The sequence below is a fragment of the Lepisosteus oculatus genome, chromosome 6 (assembly GCF_040954835.1).
Source record: "Lepisosteus oculatus isolate fLepOcu1 chromosome 6, fLepOcu1.hap2, whole genome shotgun sequence".
In the NCBI taxonomy this organism is placed as follows: domain Eukaryota; kingdom Metazoa; phylum Chordata; class Actinopteri; order Semionotiformes; family Lepisosteidae; genus Lepisosteus; species Lepisosteus oculatus.
This window is the reverse complement of record NC_090701.1, coordinates 38532662-38551028: the sequence shown is the minus strand read 5'-3', so window position 1 is coordinate 38551028 and position 18367 is coordinate 38532662. Positions and strand designations below refer to the sequence as shown.

At 37.2% G+C, this 18367-nt stretch overlaps 1 protein-coding gene across 5 annotated transcripts in view; it reads right to left on the bottom strand.

Moving 5' to 3' along the window:
- The window catches only part of pard3aa (par-3 family cell polarity regulator alpha, a), a 428925-nt gene that overhangs the window by 299578 nt on the left and 110980 nt on the right, over positions 1–18367 (bottom strand). The gene's annotated exons all lie outside the window — the stretch shown is intronic.

Here is an 18367-nt window from a genome sequence, read left to right as displayed (position 1 = left end):
GTATATGTTGGTCACACTTTACCAATAAACAATAAACCATCTGTGAAAATGCTTATAAACAGATGAACAAGCTACCTTCTGCAAATAACCCAAGGGTGAGGGTCAAGGACATAGTTCAGGCTATAGTCAGGACTAAGAACTTTGTTACTAGCATGCAAATTACCTACAGTAGAGGCTGTTCATTATAAAATTTGTCACTCTGCTAAAACATTAATATATTCCATTTGAAAACTGTTAAAAACTGTATAAATTGAATAGACAAATCCTATTTTGAAGTGTTAACGTCTGTCGCATTCCATTACAAAACTGGGACTTCAAAAGTTTTAGAACCACAGTCAAGCACTCCTAATTCAAAGTCAAGCTTAGCAGAGGCAAGGATGCGTCAGCTGTGTACTAGACACTGTGTTACTATGCCTAACAGCAGGGATGCTTTCCTTGTTTCCTGTAGTCTTCTTCAGGCAGAAAGTGATACTTGTTTTTCAAACACACTTTTATGTTTCAGAAAGGCTCCTAATTGGTGTTCTGAGAACAGCATCAGATATAAATCAGTGTTTCAAATACTGAGGGGAAATTCTGCATGTGTTTACTTTAACCTGCTTCAGCCTCGTCTTCTTAATAATGAAATTTTCACCTGCTTAACTTGAGTCATTTTTTATTTTCTTATATTTATATTTGGTCTCTTTCTCATCTTTATTTGTATTTCAACAGTCTTTTATTTATCTTTATACTAGCAAAATTAGATTTGGTTTAGTTTTATGTCATATTAACACTGACAAGATAAATCAGTTTAGGCAACTTTCTCTTAGAAAAACCCAGGTTTGTTAATGGTGGCTGAGTCAGAATATGAAAGCAAAGCCAAGCCATTTTTACATGAATTCCTAACTTTTTTTACCTGAAAGTAATTAAGGACTTCAATTCTTCGTGTTTTTACACACACAGTTTGTCTGCAAGTTGCATATTTTCTACTAGTTATTTATTTTTTAAAAGTTCTTCTCTGTACACTTTGATTCATCTTAAACTGGGCTGAGGTTTGTTAATTAACATATTAAGATGCATTATACCTCGAAGCACAGTAAAATGGTGCCTTTACTCTAAGTTCTTTTTTCTTAAATCAAGTATATGGTCTTAGCTCCACAACACAAGCTAACAAGTCATGTAGGTGATGCTAATGCCCAAGCTTCTTGAAGATGAGATGTTCAGATTACTAGCAAGCAAAAACGAGCTAGCTGGGTCAAATGGCCTGTTGTTGTTTGTAACCCTTCTTATGTACAGTAAACCACACTCCAAAAGCTGAGGATTCCCATGTAAAGTTTCTAAGTCTTTTCAAACACTTTTATGTTTCAGATGGCCTCATAATCAGTGTCGTGAGAACATGCATCAGATATAAATCAGTGTGTCAGGTACTGAGGGGAAATTCTGCATGGTTTACTTTAACCTACTTACGCCTTGTCTTCTTAATAATGTATGATTCACCTGCTTAATCAAGCCTTTTTCTCTTTATTTTGTATTAATATTTGGTCTCATTTTCTCATCTCAGTCAAAGGACTAACAATTCAAGACCAGAAAATATCTTCAATTATCGAGTTCCTCAGCCACCTTGACTATATTTCTAGTACTGTTAATTAATAGATAGTTATTTTAAGTAAATGTCTCTTTACGTGTTTTATACCAGATGTGGTATATTATCTGTTGCCAACGTTCACAGCAGCAGTATCTCTCCCCGCTGGAGCCAGGGTCAGTATACAGCCAGTAGAAGCTGCGGAATAAAATAAAGATGCCCAAAAAACAATTTTGAAAATGTGCAAAGTGTATAGCGCTAGAATGAATTGTTTTAACAAACCAAACTATTCTTGAAGTTGTCTCTCCAAAATTAAAAAACGTATTTAGATGTAGTCTACATCTAACTCTTGGGAGGGGTGCACACAATAAGCACAACTGCACATCCTGGATTTTTGCTTTACTTGGAGAACCCTTAAGCATTTATTATTATTCCTCATAAGTGCATAGCAAATTCCCAGAAGCTGCTTCTCACAGAATGAGGAGCAGATTTAATCAACGGGCAATGTCTCCCAGTGATCAGCACCTATTTATTCTGAGGCAGGTGATGTAAAACTACCCCGACTCCAGACAAACACTATGGGTCTGACCTTATGCCAAGTGTGGTTTAAGAACTTTCTTTTCTGTGTGGCAAATTTAAAAGCTGATAGGCAGAACAATATTACATTAAAAAATAATGCGCCTCTTTGGAGCTCCAAGTTCCATTTTTCACCATGGCACGGAGTTGCCACGGTAACACAGACCCTTTACAACGTTTTTAATGGTTGAGCATGTGGCGGTCTGGTGGCTGCCGCGATGTTAACTGGTTACCGTGGCTGCAGTGCTGGCTCCCTTCAGCAGCTCAACTGGCCAATTGACCGGAATGAGGACGAAGGCACAGGCCTTGTTCTCACTGCATGGCTCATCGGTAACATCTCCATTCAGAGGGCAGCCAACAGTTTCTGAAGGAATGGCAACAGTCTCTGAAAGAATGCCTCTGCAGCTTCAAAGACAAAGGGAAAGCTTTCACATTAAAATACTGTGTGCTGGTATTTGAGATTCTCCACCCCCCCCCCCCCCCAACTGCCCATGTATAACTCTGTGTTCTTAATTTTATACTGTAAAGAGAAACACTAAACTGAAGGCTGTAACCTCCACTGAATCTCTGACCCAGATTCAGCCAAACAACAATTTACACAATCTAAATTCAGTACTAAATCTAAAGAACTAAAATAAAATGTCCATAAAAAGCTAATTAAGTAAACAGTCATGCATCAGATACAAATGTTTCTTCTTAGGGGGATCAGGAAGCATTTGCAGATTTAAAAATGAAAAGTACAATTACAGTATTGCTCATTAGAACAAATATTTCAAACTAATCACTGCTGACGTTGGATGCATGACACATTAAGAAGGCAGAAGTGCTGGGATCAATCAGAACTACACTGGACACTGCGATAAGAGTCACTTCCCACATCAAATATTTATGAGCACTGATGGGTAGTTCTTACTGGCCATGTAAAAGCTAATTAATGAAAACTAGTTTTCATTAGCCATACACGAGTCGACTGTATTTGATTTCCCTGACTTTACAGTGCTAAGATCTAAGAAACCTGAATGAAATTTAACACAATCTTTAGTGCAAACGATTTTTTGTGCAAACTGTTATACATCAAGAGAAAACGATCAGCATTGTTAAAAGAAAAGCAGTAATATTACTAGTACTCTAATTTTTTTAAGAGACATTTGAAAGGAAATAGCTGTTTAGGTGTATGCACATGAATTTGCAGAATAATCCAGTGAAAGAAATGAAGAGATGAGAAGAGCTGCTCCTCTCGAGGTATGTAAAAGTAGGTCACTGATTTTTCCTCTTTAGCAATGGGTGCATACACAATCAACCGAATGCAGGCAGCACACAACGGGCTTTCACAGTAAAATGCTAAACCACCACATATATCTTGGTGTTGATAAGTTATAAAACAGACGTTCCTTCACTTTACACGTTGTTAATACAGGCAAACGTTTTCAGCATAATAACAGTACACAAGAATGTAAAAAATAAATAAATACCAAATTTGTGATAAGACAAACATCATAAGACTTATTTTAGCACTCTAGCAACTGCATATTGTGAAAAACAATATTATTACATCAAAATCAAGTTCTACACAGATGACCAGACAACAGGGTGAGGTACGGTAGCTTCCTGCCAAAAAGAGGAAAAATGGCAATATGGAATATATTCCGATTAATAATATCATCTATCATTTAGGATACAGATCCCCCAAATAATGAAATTAGCAGGTTAATAAATTAATGAATGGTGCCATCTGCTATGTCACACAGGTTTTTATGAGGCTGTGAAAGGGGACAAATAAGTAGTAAAAATAAGTAGTTACAGATACAAGAGGTACAATCTACAAAAATGAACCTAAAAATCTAATTAGACATAACTGATGCTTTGTTTCAGTTCCTAATCATATAATTATTTAATTTCAATTCCTAATTATATACATGTTTCAGCTGTTTCTCAATTTCCAACCAGAGTTAACTTTAAACTTAGCAAATTCCTAATTGCTTTTGGATTTAACAATAAATTAAAGAATGTTCAAAAATGAAACCTCACAATTTTATGATTTAATGTTTTATGTCCCATGCAGAGCCTTACGAAGGTCCCGACTGGATGAAATCACACAAGGAATACTTGAAACTAAATGTTATACACCATATCTTCAAAAATTAAACAGATAACATATCATAGTTTTTGAAACAAGGTTCTTTTAAAATATACTGGTCATGAGATACAACCTGAAAATCAGTGATATTGTTCAATAAATCTCTCATAGCAGCCTGCTTTTAATGTTAAAATCATTTATTGTAACAAAAGAGTGATTTATTTTGAAACCTGTGTGGCAACTGCCTGAAAAAAAAGCATTTGACATGCTGTTTGATGATTTCCTGCCACTGCGAAATACGGACCCATTTCTAGACTTCTGTGACAAACAATGTCAGCCCTGTTATTTTCGGCTAAGGTGCCTCTTAAGATCTCATCAGGTGCTGGCTGTGCACAGGAAAGCAGTTCTGCTTAAGACAAACAGCAGGAAGAGCCGGCCTATTAAATGTATTTCACAGATGTTTGCAGCACTTTTGAATCAAACAATGGATTTAAAAAGAGGCTGACTTGGAGAGCGAGAAAAAGCTCTCAAAGTCACACTGCTGTTTCTTGACCTGTAAAGCTGTCAGTAATGAAGGCAGAGGGATGGAAACATCCAACAATTAGTGTTATGAGAAGAAAGATTAAAGGAATAGTGATGAGAGCAGAAGAGGCTATTTTGGGATGTAAAACTGCAGGCAACACAACTTGTAATGTCAAAGGAAACTTTAGTTCTACGGTCTGAATCATCTTAAGTCTTCATCTTAAACTAAAAAATCTTCAAGCCAAGGAAAGGAACACAGATAGTTTAGTCTGCTCTACCTTTTGCTTTGATCTACCAGATCCATTAACCATGCCTTAAGGTTTATGAAACCTAAAGCCAGCTTACCTTTCTTTCTGAAAGATCTCACTGGATCTGAGAAGGGTCTTAAATGGTTAGTTCCATAGTCTTGGACAAAAAAAAACACAGGTAGATAGATGTAGGGATAGAATAAAGAGAAATAACTTAATAATAATAATAATAATAATAATAATAATAATAATAATAATAATAATAACAGTAACAACAACAACAACATCATCACTTTATTAACCCTTTACAATTTCTTGCATTAGGAATAATCTTTTCGCATACCCCAGCTTGCTCTCCATGAGACACACAGACAGGGAGAGAGCCTGGGGTCAGAGCGCAGGGTCTGCCATTGTATGGCGCCCCTGGAGCAGTTGGGGTTAAGGGCCTTGCTCAGGAGGAAAAACGAAGTAGGATTCCTCTGCCGGCTGCGGGATTTAAACCGGCAACCTTCCAGCCACAGGCGCAGATCCTTAGCCACAGAGCCACCGCTCCGACCCAATATACTTATATATGCTACATAGAACTAGTACCCAACCAAACAACAAAAAAAGTTCTTATGCACAGGACAGTCAATGTCCCTTCACTGCACTTCACATTAAATACAGTACTTTGTTCTGCTTCTTTAAAAAAAAGCCAATGAGTCTCTTGCCCTTTTTCTGTGTAATATACTGAAAGGCATCACTTCATGCTATTACCCTGAAACATAATGCACTCAAGTCAAGACATTAATAAGCCTAAACCACCCAAGTGCCCTGAGTAAAAATAGCCCCAGGCCTACCTAATTACCTCCCATTGCTCTGAATGTCTTTTTTATGCATTGCCTTCCCCAAGCAGAGGGGACCACCTGTGGTGAAGATGCCGGCACGAATTACCTCAATACTTCATTTGAATATGACAACGTAGATTTAAGTGTAATCTAATTTGAGACATTTCAGCAATTTTGAAAACGGCACCGCCATGATCCAATTACTCGGTAGCTTTCAAATGCCACGTCTGGACTTTGCCCTGTAGACACGTCAGTCATACGGCACACCCAAACTAATGTGACAGGCAAGCGACTGTCCAAGGTGCTGTCTCATCCATCTGGCAAAACATTTGCAAAGACCAATGCAAATTCTTTAAGGAAACAGTCAGCGTTAAATAGTTACTTGTCATTTAATCCTCTTGTTCTTTACACCATATGCTGATTTAAGATATCACTTAATATCCTGATGCCAACTGGAAATCCTGGACATTTTCTCCTGTGTTTTGTTCCTGAAAACAAGCCCACTACCCTGCATGTTCAGGCCATCTGCACACTGACTTCTACACTCTGCAAAAGCTCATGAATATTCAGAGTCAATGGTGCCAACATAGACAGACACTGTACTGTGTACAAAATGCCTCAGAATATCCGACTACATTTGTATACAAATTGATGCCAGTATTATCAGATTACTCTTATTCTTGATTTTGATCCTCAGATCTCTGGAAAGGGCCCTGAAAACCTCCCATCCTATAAGATTGGGAAAACAGTTTTAAAAAGAAAAACTTGCAAATGTGCCCAATAACAAATGACAAGCTTTTAATGATGTAATTTATGCTGAGCATCATAAAAAATGCAGAAATTAGATACATGTTTATTTTTAGATAAAGGATACTCATTTTGGATATTAAGGGTTTTTTTGTGATATTTTCATGATCTCTTGTGGTTGATACACAAATGACAGCAGAATAAACATCAATCACCTCATTAAGGATATCTGACTAGACACAGTTGAGAGGTCATTGGGCCAGGTGAATGTCAAGCCTTGTGAAAAACAAGAAACGCACAGAAAGGAGCCAAAATTCAAGAGAACATTGAGTTAACACTAAGTCCCCTCAGGTGGACTTGCCAGTCATGGCGCCGAGTCTTCTTTAGTGCCAAACCATGACTGTTCAGACCACACTGACGGACACCAGTAATACCAGCACAGGCACACAGAACGATACACGAATTATTCTACAACAAGCCAATCGATAGGGAGGTCCACACATTGTCTGAACAGGAGTGTCGATTTGCTACAGAACTCCACTTGTAGTCACTGATGGCAACCTCTCTCACTGGGTTGCACTGATTGGAAGGGATTGGTCCAGACATCCCAACATCCCAACAGGATAATGAGCATCCCTGTGCTGCTAACGTAGCATCGGCTTTCCTGCAAGAAGAGAATGTAACTGTTCTCCCATTGAACGCTGATGTGATGAGTGGAAAGAACTGGGGCCATCTAGTGCTCAGGGACCAGTGAACAGGCAGGCGTTTTTTAGTCACGACGAGAACAATGGGACAGAATCGCACAACACAGCATGTGCAACCCATGTGCAAAGCATGCTTCACAGAGGTACTGTACAGCTTGTATTGCTTCTAACAGTGGCCACATAGAGTAGTAGGTTTTCACAGCCTGGACCCTGCTTAATTTGGATCCGTTCTTACTGCCTGCACAACTTCTTTCATACAAAGACGATTAAGGAGGATGTTTGTTGTCAGGGGGGGGTTGCAAAATTGCTGTACAGAGTTAACGAATACAGTAACATCCTGTGACGAGAATATGAAGGAAACATTTACATCATTTTTAAAAATCCTTTGCCGACAAGGGAATAATAAAGGTGGCACGGGCATCCCAATCTATTCCGGAAGAGTTGAGGTAAGGTTAACAGCGAATGAGAAATCCAGTTTGCACAACTACATTAATTCAACAGGCAGTGCTGCTCCTGCCAAGAGTAATTAAACGCCCTGCAATAGATTTGCTGCCATTTGGCAGAAAACCACATACAAGGCTCAATGTGGGGAAAATGTAGTCAACTTCAATTACATTCTGTGATAAAAAAACGTTGCTGCAAACTCTTTAACCTTTTGAAGGGAGTGGTAAGACGAGGACATTGTTCCCTTCTCTAGCTCAAGAATGTTCTCACACAGTTTGTATTTGTAAAGGGAAAACAAAGTAAAAAAATGTGACGGGGGGGGTAGTTTGGGGGGAGAGAAGCCAAGATTGAACATGAAACACACTTCTCAAACAAGGCAATTTAGATTCTAAGGCAAAAATAATGACCCAAAAGGTCAGTTAACAAATACTTAATCATTTTGTTTATAGTGCATAAGGGCAGACTTGCATGCTTGCAAGTGTGTGAAAACACGTGTGTGTCCACATTATGCTCTCAGTCAAGACCTAGGGTTGGCCAAAGAACACAGCGCTTTAAAAAAAAAAACAGGTTGAACTAAAAACTGACTACAGTCATGACATTCTACCTATAACAACAAGTTTAGAAACGGGATATCAAATTTCTTAAATCGTCAATTCCTTTTGCATCACACTCACTCGCATTTTTACACAATGTCAAAACGTTTTTACAATGTTTTTTTAAACTTCCTTTAAATACACTTTAAAATAAAATTATTTATATAAATATTAAAAAAGAAAAAAGAAAAATAAAAAACACTTTAGAACTTTTAAAATGGTTATATATTTCTTATCTAACCAGTTAAAGATAAACGGGCAGATTTTCAAACAAATGTTCAAGTCTAGGGATCTTTGTGAATATCTAGATCACATTTTTATGAATGCCCAAAATTAGATTTTCCTTCAGAATCATCGTCGCTATTCTGCCACTATATTCCCAAGAGTTGAAAAACTAAAAGGAATTAAATATTTAAATAAATGAAATTAAGAATGCCAGAATCTAATCTTGTTACTGTGAATTTAGAGAAAAGGTGAGAAGATGAACTTTTCCAAAACACCAGGGATCCCATATAGTATCACATATGGTGAATACATAATGCATATACAGTAGATGAATTTCACAGGTACCACAGCTTCAGATGAAGACTTTGTGCAGACTTCTTGCTTAGCACATGTGCATGAAACCTCCATTCTAACTAAATGTAGCAGAAAGGAAGATGTACACAACACATGTACTTTAGTTCTTCAGATGAAATAATGAACAACTGAACCTCTTGCAATGCAATCACCCAGATAGGAAAAAATTTTTTATTCGATCAAATTAAAGTACTGATTTTTTTGCAGTGCTGACAAGTCATTTATCAACCATTATAATTTTCTGGACCTGTCATTCCTGACAAGCTTTGCTTTGTTGTTTTTAAACCAGCTGTCATGCCCCAATATAATAAAGAAAGATACTTGGAAAGAAAATAGAAAATCAGATTTGGTGCTCAGCTTTCGAAAGAGATGTACTATCCTTTTACTAGCAAGATTCAAAAGAACAGAAAATGTTGACCCTGTACACCGTTCAGTAAGACTCAATAAGAATGCAGTCCAACTCCCCCAAGATTAGCTGCAGTATATTATAAAAGTCTTATTAAATATTACACAGTGAAAAAAAAAATACTCGTAACTTCTCTGGGCTCGTGAGCATTTTGCTCGTTTTGTTTTCTAAAGAGGAACTTTCTGTATGTGTGTGCTTGATGGACATTTACACTCCAACTTTGAAAATAAAATGGACTCATTCACCTCCTGAAAATGTTAGCATGTTCAGTATCCTTTTCCACTCCAGCCGGAGAAGATAAAATGCATTAGCACAGCCCACCCCTCACACAAGGGACTGAAGACAGCAGAGGCCTCGCTGCCCATAAATATGTTTTCACCAGAGGAGCTCCAGCAGTACGTCGCCAAGCTGCTGAACCAAGAACACCCTGCTGTCTCTGCTTCATTGCCTGGCATGGGATGGGCACTGAACCCCACATAACCTGTGCTTGCCAACAGAGCAGTAATTACAGACTTTGTGCCCTCTAAACACAGCACCTGAATTTAAGCGTTCCAAAGAAACTGCCCAGAGCCGTCCAAAAAAAGTTAAAGACTCATTTTGTTCAGCAAAAGTTAAAAAGGAGATCAAAAGTTTGAAATGCTCTTTGCCAGAGACAGCGCCGATTTCCAAACGAATTTTGCAATTTTCTTAATGTGAGGGTTACAGAGATACATCTGGTGATGCTGAATACATTATGATTTGTTCTTTAATCAAAGGTTTTATACATCTGGAAACTGGTGCAGAAACCAACGGATTTATTGTGGCATCAAGGGATCTTGCTTTTTTATTTTCAGTGAACCAAAATGAAATGTAATATTAATCCCAAATAAATTCTGGTAAATGTTCACTTCACAAACACCAACCTAATGGACAAAACCCAAAAGTTATTTGCCCACATTCATATGCATATAACAATTTCACTTTCGAATAGTTTATATCGTAAACTACATGTCATTCAAGTAGATAATTTTTCTGCACTTTTTATTCTATGGCTATAATTCTTTAAGGTCCATGTTTTAGGCTTTTTGGCGAGGGTCGCAAAAACTTAAGATTAATCACAAAATTGGGTCGATACTGTTTTAATGTTCATTGTCGCATTTCAACAGTGTAAGACACTTAACATTTGGTTCAGATTTCTACATATTTGATACCCTTCTCTCTCAAGCAAAAATGCTCAACACATCAGGTTGCTGTGCTCTATTTAACTGGCAAAGGTGTCCTGAGCTACATCAATTCCTGACTTAACTGTATCAGTAAGGACTTTAGAATGCTGATAAAACATGACAATGACAGTCACAATATTCCAACACAAGGAAATAATATGGCAAATTAATAGCGTTTTACTTTAATTTCCAAAATAAACCTACTTTGTAAAACAGAAAGATAACATGAATATGGTGGAAGAAAAGGATTCTACAGTATTATTTTGACCAAAGAGCCTAACTTTCAGATTTCATGGTAATGCACTTCATTAATGTTTTGGGTTATACATATTTTTAGTAGATGGTTAATTATGTATTTACCCATTTGGCATGAGAATATACACCAAGCTTCTTGCTGTCTGCTTTAATCTTTTAACTTCTTAAATACTAACACTTAGAAAACATTCTTTGATATCATGAAGGGACTTTTGAATGGCCCTGACCACACAAACATTTAAAACTAATTATGTTTACTTACTTATGTTGCCTTACTTTAGTAAAACTAATCTAAGACATACAGAAATGATTTAAAGACATCACTAAATAAAAAGCAGAGAGATAGTTATTAAAGTGAAGCTGGATGTGAAATGAAGCAATGGTTGTCTTGGTTACCAAGGACTGCGCCAAAATATCATAAAATACAGAAGAAGGACCAATAAGATACCAACATCTGCAATAGGGCAAGAGAGATTTTCAGTAAGACACATGACTTTAAAAAAATGGGTCATTGATTTTGAGGTTCCTTAATAGCACTGGTAGTAGGATTTTTGATATGGAGTGAAATGCCAAGATCGCAGCCCTTGAAATCCCCCGGGGTCTCTGCCACAAGTCTTGGTACAAACGTTAATTCCAATGTAAAAAGCTTGATATACTCATTAATAATTTAAATTATAGCTAATAAGTGCACCAAAAGCCCTTGAAATACACTAATAGGGTCTGCGTGAAGAACAGACATCAAAACATTAGAAGGGGGGGAAAAAATTTTGATGGATCACAGCAGAGCTGCACCAAGTTGTGATCAATTAAAGACGGCTGTAATGAAGCACAGTTTCCCCCAGAGTAGAAAGAGGTGAGTACATGCTGTAGATTGGCAATTCCCTTTGTGGCTGCACTAGGCTTCTTTTTTTTTCTTAAGGAGAGAGCAAAGAGTGTTTCTAAGCAACCCTGGTTCATCATCTGTTGTGACAAAAAAAAAGTGGTGGGGATTAAACTGCATAGTGATGGAACTGTGAATACTAATGAGGGACAGAAAAGGAGAAACCCTGTTATAATAAATGAAAAAAAAAGGAAAATAAACAACCCCCCCCCCCCCCAGCCGTGAGGAAGAATAAATGGGGAATTGAACGATAATGCTCAAGGTGCTTGTGCTCGTTCTGCAGTGAAGGCTAATGCAATGCTAAATTAATGGACTGTTTGTTATTAAATGCGAGTTTGTAAATCACAAGTGATGCTAGTGAAAACCTTCAATGATGTGACCAATAGACAACAATTTAAATATCCTGCTGTATCCTCTAAACAATAAAGTGTCCCAATAAGGAAATTACAGGTTGAAAAGACAGCTTTTTGGGGTATTTTACCAAAAATATATGATCTTGTTCTCATTAGATCAGGACACCAGGATACCTCCTCGCAACCTATTTGAGATTCCCGGTTATTGTTTGACACAAAATAATAATAATGTTGTAAAACGCTTTAAAACATGATGTCCTTTTTTATCACTGCATTTGTATTAAAAACCAGAACAACACAATGAAGATGGGGCAACCACGCTTCTTTAAAACAATTGAATGCAACTAGAGTTATAGGAACTGTAAGATGAGGGAAAGCTTCAAATGTATGAAAGACATTAAACCAAGATTTAAAAAAATGTTAGTGAATACAATTTTCTAGTTTACATGAGGCTTTATGTTTTAGTTGGAAAACTCTACAAGGTTCTGCCTCCAGATCTGAGCCATCAAACCCATTTTAATATGCTGAGAATCTGTGCTGAGCAATTCATGTTATTCCGACAAGTGAAATGAAATCAACCTTTCAGTTTCCCCTATGGTTTACAGCTATATTCTAGTCAGAATTTCTGTTTGGAGTCCCAAAACACTCTTCTGGGTAACAGATTTTAATTAGATTCAGACTTTGTGAACACTGGAAAGGTTTTCTATAGATTATTCTGGTAGACAACAGGAATTTCATTTCTGGTTAGAAACACACCAAGAACATACTTTATTTCAGGAATAGAAGTACTGAGAATTGAATGATTTTTGACAACACCGGCTTGATAGCCATATCTGTGTTCTGTCAGGGAAATGTTCACGTGAACATATGCCAAGTACTTTATACCACCTCCCAGGCGATTTAGCCAAATTACAAGCAATAACTAGGCTACAGTACTTCAATATGCAGACACGATCATCAGATATCAAGCTTAGTGTTCTTAAGGGACCCATCTGGGTCATTTCCGAGAATCATTTCCCTTGTTTGAATAAATAACTGCCATTATAGCCATGTTAAAAAGTCTAAAGAATATATAAAAAGTAACAGGACCGTTTCATTGTTGCATTCCCTTTTAAAAATACATTAATAGAAAACCCAGTATGTGATCATTTGATCTGCTAGAAATGGCTCTACAAGACAGCTAGATGCATCACTTGATTCAGCAGGCAGAGCCTCTCCCTGAACAGACAATTTCTTAGTAAAGAAACGTGATCAAAGATGGTTGTGCTGGTTGCAGCAAAGTCATTAGAAAGCCTTGAAAATGCAACTAGGTGTCTTCTTTGGGGTTGGAAACTGAATGTGACACTTCAGCAATGAATTCTGCAAACAGGAGTCTGTTTCTACTCCGTTACTGCTGTCAGGCAAGAGTCGGGGAGCCTGATGTACAGATTTTATTGGCCTGTATTATGAGGTCAAAAAAAATGTAGTTCTGTGTGTGTGAGCAGGCAATAAGTATTGTGTCACTGTCACTTCCATCAGATTCCCCTGGAGCACTAACAAGTGAGTCTTTAACACGGGGCTGAAGCCAGCGCCTGGGCTGACGGGCTGGGGAAGACGCAGGGATCAAGAAGAGCCAGAGACCTGGCACTAGCATGATGGGCGACTGAGTGGATGTGAGGAATGCAGGGTGAACTGGCCACTGGTCCTCAGAGATCAAGCAATGGAAACAAAGTAATTCCGTGCTCCGCTCATAGAACTGGAGTTGAGCTACAACTTCAAGCAAAAATTAAGAATCGAGCTGAGCAGAAACAGAACAGGAGGGCGATTTCGCATGATGTACAGCTTGATGTACAAAGAAAGAGTGAGAAACAACGACGGACCGCATCTCAAATTCCCATATGCTGTGATATTGAACTTTTGATCAGACGTGTCAAACGAGAGAGCGGTCACCTGAAATCAAGGAGCACAGAAACCAAACACACTCCACGTGTTCAGTGTGGCTGAGGAGGCGCTAAAAGGGTGGTGCCCCCCAAAACTCTTGATAGCTCTAGTCAACAGCAAAATCTATTAAAGCTCTAATAACGTTTGGCCTGGAAAACAAATGAACTCATTCATCAAGCAAACTCAGACACAGTACAATTACAAATAAAAAATAACACGTGGTAAGGAGGAAAACAAATGTAATTCCAACTTGATATCAAAGTACACTGACATTGCTATGTTTGGCCAGTCTTTCTTTATTTAAACAGCATGTCTGAATCTTTTTAAGGAAGCAGCAAATCCAATTAAGTGCTTTACTGGCATTTGTAGTTTCCCACTCAATGTCAGGGCACAACAGGATCATCAATCCAGAAGTTTGAGATAAATTTACCTTTCTACTTGATGGAGGGAAAGAGGCAAGTGGACATGTTTCAAGTGAAAAGCTAATGTTACCGAATCCCAGGATATTTCAAATGCTTCAACAGATTGATGCAGGGCACTTTCAAGCTTCAGCTGAAGTGTGAAGCACAGTGAGAAAACTATGGCCAAACAATATGAAACCAATGAAAACTCACATATTGATTAAACAACTCATCCATTTTAATAATGTGTTGTGTTATAAAACAAACGTATTGTTTTAACACTATTATCAATAATAATAATAAATATCATCATCACCTGGAGTTTAGTTTGTTGCAAACACTGAAAAAATGTGTGTTGACACACTAAATGTGCAGGTACAAGAGTACTTTTTTGCTCTATGATCTAATGAATGCATAGAATTAGACCAAAAGAAAACATATTAAAGAATACTTCTCATTCACATTTATTATGATCACAAATCCAAATTGATTAATTGTAAGGGGGAAAAACGTTTTGTCAGTTTGGGATGGCACAGTACTTGTGTTGTATGTACAGGATGCTGACCTTCAAAATCATATTGCAGAGTTTTCTACCCTGAGTGAATACGAATACCATTCCTCTCTATATGCATCAGAGCATATAACCCTTAGTAAAGTCATCAAGGATAAACACTGGTAAATAATGGCAAGGGAGTAAGTTTCTTTCATTCCCTGGTTCCACATCATTAAATCCCTTCAACCAGTGCAATGTAATACTAGTTAAAGATGAAAGCGAACTGCTCCTGTCTTATAATCAATCAATCTACATGAGCTTCTGTGTATTATGTTTCAAAAGGTAAATAGTCTGCATAATTTCTGAAGGCAATTACAAAGATAGTCACAGGGAGAGATGACAATGGAAGTTGAGAAATGCTTCTTGGGGTTCAATTTATTCTGCTTTCCAGACACTAAGACAATAATACTCTTAATGAGTATTTATATAGGCCCCTCTCAATTTCAGTCATTTATATTAGAGGCTGTTTACCTTCCATTCACTGAAGCTAGTTGAAATAAGGAAGGCTGCAACTCCAAGCACTGAGATAAAGTCTGTTTTTTCTCCTGTCACAGAAGCCAGAAAAGGGAAGGAGTAGGTGCAGATGGTTATTAGGTGGTGCTGGAAACAGAGCAACGTGATTTGACTGGGAAAAGACAAAAGCCACAAGTCCACAGATAGAACGTGGTATGAAAACCTACTTAGAATTTAAAGTCTCACTTTACACCATATATAAGGTCATGGTCTTTGTTTACTGACCTAAGATCTGCAGCTATTACACATTCTTTTAAAAAAAACTCAGCAGGAAACAGAAATATTTAAGTTTAGTCCTATTTTGAATTGGCCTTTTATGACAAAACTTCTGAAATGGGAGGTGGCAACTCAGTTACACTCATTTGGTATCTAACAAGCTCTTCAAGCCATTTTCAGTTAGGCTTAAGACAGAAATACACACCACTGAGGTGGCCCTTGTTAAGGCAATTTGCTGATGTCTTCTGACTCTAGGTCATTTAATACCCTTCTCCTTCTGAATGTAAGTGCTGCTTCTGATACAGTCGATCACATCAGCCTATTGGATTGCATGTAAAATTATCTAGGGAGCACTGGTATGTCCCTTTAATGGCTTTGACTCCTTCTTGACAGCTAAGCACCAGCTCATAAATCTTCATTTAAAATCTGATGTTCCACAAGGTTCTATGCTAGGACCTTTAAAGAGCTGTCTGGTATCAAGACAAAACTGATATTATGCTCATGGGCTCCCAACACCGGTTTAGCACAGTTTTCACTATTGTTGACGGCGCAGTAATAAAACTAACCTGTGTAACACTGCTCAGTTAGGACCTCTTAACCTATTCTTAAATATTGATACATGCCTTTATTTCATAAAGATTAGACACTACTACAATACCCTACTTGCAGCGTTATGCTCTCAGGTGCCGAATAAACTATAGTGTCTAGAATTTTTCTGCCTATAAACTAAACTAAGAATGCTGTGACAAATAGAGCAGACTATAAAGTGCTATATTTCATGTGTAAGGAACGAGGTAGTACAGTTCCTAAGTATCTTAAGGATTTACTGCAGAAGTACAGTCTAAATCGTAATTTTAAAATGTGCTGATTCTGGTTTTGTCTGTAGAATCCAAATCTTGTGTATTGTGTGTGCCATTGTAAAGTGCTTTATATTTTGTGAAAAGCACATCTAACATTCTTATTATATTGCGTATCTGAAAAGAGAGGTGAAAGTATGGGGATAGTGAATTTTATCAAAGTTGTCTCACAAAATGCTGAAGAAAACTTCTCTTCTCAACTACTCCTCTTTAAATTTACCTGACAAATACAGTAACTCAATTTCTGAAAACACTCCTTTCAGGAGATATTTGATTGGAACTAAATATGTTCTTCAAAGTGCTAGGTGCTTCAAAGCGGAAAACCTAGAGTCATGATTTTAGAATCTTTCACATACAATATAATATTGATTTTCATTACAGTTCTCATGAAACATGATTAAAAATCATGTTCTAAAAGGCTGCTCAACTTCATTTTCATGATGTTAACTAGAGTTCACACACCAGTGAAATTGTCTTAGCCGCTGAAATTATTTGGACTTTCTTATGAGGTGTCAATATTTAATGTATGATTTGAGGCATAATCCATCTGTAGCTTTTTGTTTTTTATATAGAAGCTATTTTTAATTTTGCTCTATCTTCATGATAAAGTAATTCCAGCTGACATACAATTAAAATAACCTACTGTCAAATCAAAATACAGCAGAGATTATTTCATGCTCAGCCCGGTGACAACTTATTTCAGCTTGTGGATACACAAGGGATCGTTTCCTCTTTACCTGGTGAAGTGGAACAGAAAACCCACTGTTCCTGAACAAATCATCAACCTCAACAATCTGAGATACTTCAGGAATAGTCAAAAAGACATTTTTTAACTGAGTACTTGAGTGAAAAAAAACTGACTCATAGGAGATAACAGCTGCAAATATGCAAACAGCAGATGAGAATATTTAACGCTCCATTATAGTGCTACTACCTACAGATGTTAAGGAAAACACCAAGGGAAAATAATACAGCAATGTTGCTCAAGTGAATTAAGAAGTTTCATTTGCCCTGAACGGGGCAGAATTCAAGAACTATCACACCACAAAATGACAAATTATAAACTTATTTAACCACCCTGTGGATGTTACATGTTAACAGAAATCTAAGATTACAAATTCTGTTCTTAAAGCAACTTGGATCCCACCCACTCAAACTGTTGTTAATGATTGTCGCTATTTGACCAAAAAAACTTAATTTAAGGAGTTAACAAGCTAGCATCTCCAACGCACTTTGAAATTTTCAACAAAGATGCACAAAGGTTTATAAATGTGACAGTTCAATAATTCATGGTTGTTCCCACCTTTTCCTCCTCTGCCTGCTAGCATAGAGCTAGAAAGTCCAACAAAATACAAAACGCAGATATTTAATCTGACTCAAAGTACTTGCAATGAAATTGAAAGATAAATAATCCGCACCAATGTCTTGCGCTCACTCATAATCAATACTAACAAGTTTTCCTTTTATGGGACGCCACTTGTGCATTTAGTGTCTCATTTTGGTCCTTGATCTACAGAAAAAAAAATTACTCAGCAAAGAAGTAATCCAATTGCACCACTAGAGCTTTGCAGATACATTCCTGCATTAACGATACCAGAGTGAATAGATTTATTAATAGTAGAAGCAAATAATTTACAAAGCTACTGGAAAAAAGACTTAACCTAACTGCAAAAGTCTGGGTGATCAGGAGTTACCACATATGTAATGCTATGAACACTGAAATTTTACTAAAATCATCCATTAGTATTTCCCATTACTTTAACAACTGTTAAGGATAGTTTTGTATGGGTAAGCAGAAACCAAGCTTATACATTTAGAAACATCTCATCCACTTTGATCACAATCTTCAAAAGGACATGAGCAGCCAATATAAAGTTTAATAGCTAATCCATCACACTAAACAATCAGATTTAACTGGCCTATAGCTCATTATTAA